Genomic DNA, 7,267 nt, shown 5'->3' with positions numbered 1-7,267 from the left:
GGGGTCACGGCAGACCCGGCCAGCAGTGCGGGGCGTCCACGGGCCGCCTCCTCCCCACGCACAGATGCCCAGATCCAGGCGTCACAGTTACCGTGGAACCCGCCAGACACGCGACCATCGCCCAGGCCGTGGTCCTCCTCGGGGTCCACTGTGGTGTGGACGTGATGACGGGGACCCAGCTCCGCGCAGCGCTGGCCCTGGGCGTGCCATCCTCGCGGTCCCGGCCCACCCTTCGGGCCGGCCGGCCGCCGCGGGCCCCTCACCCTTGATGCCTGGGGCGCTTCTGCCCTCTCCAGAGAGTCTGGCCGGGCTCGGGCTCGGGCAGGCTGTGGCCTTTGCCGCTCCCTTAATTAGTAACGCCCCTCTGTCTCCTCCAGCCCTGGCGGCTCCAGGCTCCTTTCAGATCAGCCGAGGGACACCTCGGTGACGGGAGGGACCACCCCTCACGTGCACAGACAGCCCCTCTCAGCTGCCCAGGCTGCCCAGGCACCTCAGAGCCGCTGGGCGCAAAGTCTGCAGGTGTGTGGACGCGCCTTCCTCTCGGTTGGGCCCACAGCAAGGGCTCCACTGCTGGGTCACCTGCTGAGAGGCCCCTGGTGTCGGCCAGGCGTGGGGTGTGCCGAAGCCCCGAGGTTCGCAAGCCCTCGCCGTCAGGGATGCCCAGCTTCTCAGGACGGCTCTCCCTCACCGCAGCACCTGATGCCTGTCCACCACAGTGGGTGTACTCGGCTCTGGAGCCGAGGTCAGGCAGGCGGTCGGGCAGACCCTTGCTGGTCGGGCCTGCTCCTCAGATGGTGGTGTGGCCACAACCTCCCACGGCGGCCAGCCAGGGTGCGGACCCCCAGGGGGCCTCTGTCTAAGGTCGCTGGGTCCGGGCTGCAGCTGGGCGGCTGGCGGCGCGAGCTGTACCTCTCTCGGGTGCGGTGTGCCTTCGGGCCTTCGCTGGTCTCTGCGCTGGGTCGTTTGCTTTCCTATGCTGGGTTTTAAGGGCTCTGTGTGTGTGTGTGTGTGTGTGAGCAGAGCCCTTCCCACCCCATCCTCCCCTGCAATACTTCCTCCAGAGCCGGCTCCTCATCCGTTCTGAGCAGCATCTTTCACAGGGCAGCGATGCTTACATGGACCCAAGTCCAGCTCATCCAGCACCTCCCTCGGGATCCGGGCCTCGGGTTGCATCTAAGCCCCGTGGCCGCCCCCAGGGCCATGTGGTGTCCTGCCTCCTCTACGGGTTGCACAGTTCTGTCTCCTCTCCTGCCTCCGAGGTCCCAGTCATGTCTCGGACATTTGGAGTGAGGGTCTGCGTCCAGATTTCCCGTTCACAGGTGGATGTCCAGTTGCTCCGGCACCAGGTGGTGAGACCATCCTCTCTGCCCTGCGCTCCTTTGCCAAAGCTCAGTGGGCTCTGCTCATGGGACCACCGACGCTTGCTAAAACCCGAGTTGGGTCTTCGGCTAAGACCAAACGTGCAACCTCGTCTTTAAAACGAAGCACTTCCGGCGTCTCACCTCACGCCCAGCAGCCACGTGGCCGCGTCCCTCCTGTGTATCCTGCTTACTCTCGAATAGGCTCTTTGGCTGCTCCTGTCTTCGTCTGCTCGGCCGCTGAGATAAACTGTCACACTGGGTGTCTTGGGCCACGGGGTGCCGGATGGGTCGGGCCTTCCTCCGGCTTGTCCACGGCCATCCTTGCTGAGTCCTCAGGTGCTGGACAGAGAGGGGCAGCTCCCCCTCCCCGTGTTGGACCAGAGTCCACCCTGTGACGTTGAACTCGACCTCCTGAAGACCGTCCGCACTCAGGGTCATCCTGGGAGTCCCGCTCCAAGGCGTGAGGGGGGGGGGCAGGGTCCTGCCTGCGGCGCTTCTCTTTGCACCCTACACATCTCGAGGGGCCGCCCGTGTGGCTCTGCTGGGGAAAGCGGGTGGACAGCTCCTCAGGCACTCAGTCCTCCTCTCCATACTTCTGACCCTGGCCCCTGGGAGGTCAGAAGTCTGGAGGTCTCCCCAGCACACCCAAGGTCCACCCTGAGGGAGCAAGTCTGTGTCTGGGCTGCTGGTCATCACTGGCATGGCCTTGATGGTGATTGCAGGAAGAGACTCCCTCGGCTTCTGCATCAGTGACCACAAAGGTTCTGGATCAGTCTCCAGATTTCTGCAGCACCTGGACATCTTCTCGGGAGCTTTTAAAAGCCCCAGTGCGCCAGCCATGGGCCCACATGTTTGGACAAAGAGCTGGGACTGCCACACACAGCCCGGGCACCGTTAGCCATTAGTATCTCTGCAGTGTGGCGTGTTCTCTGCTTCCCCCCGCACCCCCGTCCTGTCACCAGGCCCATTAGGTGATCCTGGGGATTGAACTCAAGGGCACTTCACCATGGAGCCACATCCCCAGCCTGTTTATTTTTTATTTTGAGACAGGGTCTTGCTGACCTTGAACTTGAGATCTTCCTCTGTCAGCCTCCGGAGTCCCTGAGATACAGGTGTGGGCACTGTACCTGGCCAGCACAAGATGGAATTGCTTCCGGGAAAAGGCCTCAGCAAACCCTCCCTCTTCTCTTGCTCTCTTTGACTTAAAAACCACGCATTCTGGAGCCACTCGGCGGGCCACACTCTGCTGGTCTCCTGCAGACTTGCCGAGATCGCACCTCTGGCCGTGGTTTTGATGGTCCTGGTGGCCTTGCTTACTCCTCAGAGACCTGAGGGTGATTTGGCTGAAAGTACTGGTTCTCCTTCTGGGCCTGCAGATGTTGGGGCTGACTGGACTGGGCCGTGACTCTTATTGGCCTGTCCGCATTGCCACCTCCCCCTTTGGGTCAGAGTCTCTGGGCTCTGTGTGTGGAACTGTGGATTACGGGCTGCTGTTCTGTTCTTCCTCCTGACACTTTCTGTGCTCAGCAGCCTTGGCAGTTCTTATAGCAGCCATCCCTGAGCCCTGGGTGTGCTCAAAGGAAACCACAAGCCAGACATGTGCATAGGACAGTCACCAGCAGGGCGAGGTGACCATGACTGCCCAGTGTCTGAGCCTCACACAAGGAGAAACACCCGGCAGGCGTGAGGCATGTGTTACAAGGACGTGATGTGCCTTGTGTATTCTGCACACATGCACATGGAACTGTTTACACGGGTGGGCATCTTGCACACACCCTCACGTGTGCACATGTGCACACACATGCTCTGAGCTGACCTCCTCTTTCTCTCTCCTGCTGGCCTTGAGGCAGGAGGGAGCCAGGCCAGGAGCAGCCCCGTCAGCAGCCATGGTGGCTTCTGAGAGCTGCTTGTGCAGCCATCAGCCATCACCGCCAGGAGGAGAAGTATCTGCCCAGTGAGGACACCTGTGGCAGCCACAGAGACCTGTGCTGAGCGGCACAGTGGCTGCAGGTCCTGGGCCCTTGGATGCAGAGTAGAGGAGGCCTCTGGGGGACCAGGGGAGGCTGGTTGGCCAACAGACAACAGGGCTTGTGGTGGTGGCTCCTGCTCACTGCCACCTCCTTCGAGTCTCTTGACCCTCTGTGCAGGGTGGCACATGGCAGATGAGGACAGCCAGGCCCTGCCTGTGTCACTCAGGATTCCAGCAGCCCCAGTGGCCCAGCAGATGCAGCACTGTTTAACCCTGTGACCAACCTGTGGATGAGCAGAGAGCAGGAGAGGACAGGCCCCATGGCACCAAGGACACCTCACCCCGGGTGGGTGGAGTCTGCTCAGGTCCTTCTTAGTTTCCCATCAGGACAGAGCACAGGCCTGGAAGGACCCTGGCTCTGCATGAGCCCCAAGCCCTTCCCCACTCTGCACAACTCCTGCTCCTCCCACCAGGGCCACTGTCTGGCTCAGGTCATCTGCACACCTGGCTGGGCCTCCGTTAGGGCCACCCCTCGTCACAGGACCCTCGCCTGGCCCAAGAGTGACAGGAGGTGGAGGACACAGTCTGAGACATGGAGCCACTTGCCCATATCAGGGACCCTCAGGACAGCGCAGGTTGCCCCGTGGGTTTGACTGGTGGTTAGGCCCACCCAAGCCTCTGTTCGTCTTCACCTGGAGAGCACAGAGAAGGGACGGTCGCCACTGAGGGGCCTTAGCGTGCTTCGCAGAGCAGGGCGGGGAGCGGCTCCAGCCCTGCCAGGCCAAGCAGGGCAGAGGCACAGTCCCCAGGAGGGCATCAGGCTTCTGCCCAGGCCTGCCTCTGGTTTGCCACCCACATGGGGGAGGGTGTCCTCTGTCAGTGACCAGGGTGACAGCAGGTACAGATTGGCTTCGGGGTCAAGCCATGTCATGGCCTCACTTCCCAAGGCACCAGGGACTTGCCCTGGGCCTCTGAGCAAGCATCACGGGGACATCACAGGAAGGCCAGGTGTGGTCTGGAGGCACAGGCCTCCCAGAGAGCCCTGTCCCTGTTGTCTCTGGAGGCTCAGGACTTAGCCTGAGACCCTGACAGAAGTCAGGGCAGGGGCATCCCTGCACTTGGGAGGGCTGGGTGGGGCAGGCCGTCCCTGGGAGGCCCACCCTGTTGTACCATTGTGTCCCTGCTGTCCCCACACACAGGAAAGAGCTCCATTGAACCAGTGGTCACTTCCCCACATAGGTTGTGACGCAGGAGCACAGAGCCCTGGGGTCAGCATGCCACGGAGTCCACCAAGCCCTGGCTGCCTTGTGCTGCTCAATGGAGTGGTGCTGAAAATGTAGTATGGCATCCAGAGGGTCAGTGCTGGGTCCAGGGAGCTGCCAGGGGAGTGACAGTCAGCCTGGTGTCTATTCTACAGGCTGTGGCCAGCTTAGGACCCTCCTGGCATGGGAACATGGTTGGTCCTCCTTGAGGCCACCATTGCCCGCACTCTGGGCTTCAGTCCTTCTCTTGAGGTGACCCTGACCATGGTGACAGGCCCTATATCAGCCTCGTGGGAAGAGCACTGGCCAGAGACCATCATGCAAGCACAGACCCTGTGCCCGTCTTCCCCAATGCAGGGATGCAGCAGGGACACGGTCAGTACTGTGGTCAGTGGCAGGTGCTGCTTTGTTTCCCTTGGGTCCTGGTCCCATGGTCCGTGGTTGTTCAGCTGCGAGGAGTGTTGTAGGAATGAACAGTGTTCGTGGGGCCCTGATCTGGGCATCCTGCGGGTCCGCCTCGTTCCCTTACCAGGGAGTCGTCCCAGGGCCTGCCCGTGCAGGGAACCCCTTGCCACCGCTGCACCAGGCCAGGAAGGCCCTTTATTTAAGAGAACATTTGCAAGATGTCATGTTATCTAGTGAAATGAAACGGGGAGCTTTAATGTGGCCTCAGTGTTCTAAAGAGGAGCCCGCAGAAATCGTTAGTGCTTTCCTGACCTGATGGTGAAGGGTCCTGGGGCATTCTTGCAGAGCTGTCCACCCGCTTTCCCCAGCAGAGCCACACGGGCGGCCCCTCGAGATGTGTAGGGTGCAAAGAGAAGCGCCGCAGGCAGGACCCTGCCCCCCCCCCTCACGCCTTGGAGCGGGACTCCCAGGATGACCCTGAGTGCGGACGGTCTTCAGGAGGTCGAGTTCAACGTCACAGGGTGGACTCTGGTCCAACACGGGGAGGGGGAGCTGCCCCTCTCTGTCCAGCACCTGAGGACTCAGCAAGGATGGCCGTGGACAAGCCGGAGGAAGGCCCGACCCATCCGGCACCCCGTGGCCCAAGACACCCAGTGTGACAGTTTATCTCAGCGGCCGAGCAGACGAAGACAGGAGCAGCCAAAGAGCCTATTCGAGAGTAAGCAGGATACACAGGAGGGACGCGGCCACGTGGCTGCTGGGCGTGAGGTGAGACGCCGGAAGTGCTTCGTTTTAAAGACGAGGTTGCACGTTTGGTCTTAGCCGAAGACCCAACTCGGGTTTTAGCAAGCGTCGGTGGTCCCATGAGCAGAGCCCACTGAGCTTTGGCAAAGGAGCGCAGGGCAGAGAGGATGGTCTCACCACCTGGTGCCGGAGCAACTGGACATCCACCTGTGAACGGGAAATCTGGACGCAGACCCTCACTCCAAATGTCCGAGACATGACTGGGACCTCGGAGGCAGGAGAGGAGACAGAACTGTGCAACCCGTAGAGGAGGCAGGACACCACATGGCCCTGGGGGCGGCCACGGGGCTTAGATGCAACCCGAGGCCCGGATCCCGAGGGAGGTGCTGGATGAGCTGGACTTGGGTCCATGTAAGCATCGCTGCCCTGTGAAAGATGCTGCTCAGAACGGATGAGGAGCCGGCTCTGGAGGAAGTATTGCAGGGGAGGATGGGGTGGGAAGGGCTCTGCTCACACACACACACACACACACAGAGCCCTTAAAACCCAGCATAGGAAAGCAAACGACCCAGCGCAGAGACCAGCGAAGGCCCGAAGGCACACCGCACCCGAGAGAGGTACAGCTCGCGCCGCCAGCCGCCCAGCTGCAGCCCGGACCCAGCGACCTTAGACAGAGGCCCCCTGGGGGTCCGCACCCTGGCTGGCCGCCGTGGGAGGTTGTGGCCACACCACCATCTGAGGAGCAGGCCCGACCAGCAAGGGTCTGCCCGACCGCCTGCCTGACCTCGGCTCCAGAGCCGAGTACACCCACTGTGGTGGACAGGCATCAGGTGCTGCGGTGAGGGAGAGCCGTCCTGAGAAGCTGGGCATCCCTGACGGCGAGGGCTTGCGAACCTCGGGGCTTCGGCACACCCCACGCCTGGCCGACACCAGGGGCCTCTCAGCAGGTGACCCAGCAGTGGAGCCCTTGCTGTGGGCCCAACCGAGAGGAAGGCGCGTCCACACACCTGCAGACTTTGCGCCCAGCGGCTCTGAGGTGCCTGGGCAGCCTGGGCAGCTGAGAGGGGCTGTCTGTGCACGTGAGGGGTGGTCCCTCCCGTCACCGAGGTGTCCCTCGGCTGATCTGAAAGGAGCCTGGAGCCGCCAGGGCTGGAGGAGACAGAGGGGCGTTACTAATTAAGGGAGCGGCAAAGGCCACAGCCTGCCCGAGCCCGAGCCCGGCCAGACTCTCTGGAGAGGGCAGAAGCGCCCCAGGCATCAAGGGTGAGGGGCCCGCGGCGGCCGGCCGGCCCGAAGGGTGGGCCGGGACCGCGAGGATGGCACGCCCAGGGCCAGCGCTGCGCGGAGCTGGGTCCCCGTCATCACGTCCACACCACAGTGGACCCCGAGGAGGACCACGGCCTGGGCGATGGTCGCGTGTCTGGCGGGTTCCACGGTAACTGTGACGCCTGGATCTGGGCATCTGTGCGTGGGGAGGAGGCGGCCCGTGGACGCCCCGCACTGCTGGCCGGGTCTGCCGTGACCCC

The sequence above is a fragment of the Marmota marmota genome, unplaced genomic scaffold (genome assembly GCF_001458135.2).
Source record: "Marmota marmota marmota unplaced genomic scaffold, marMar, whole genome shotgun sequence".
In the NCBI taxonomy this organism is placed as follows: Eukaryota; Metazoa; Chordata; class Mammalia; order Rodentia; family Sciuridae; genus Marmota; species Marmota marmota.
Note: the sequence above shows the minus strand (reverse complement) of the source record.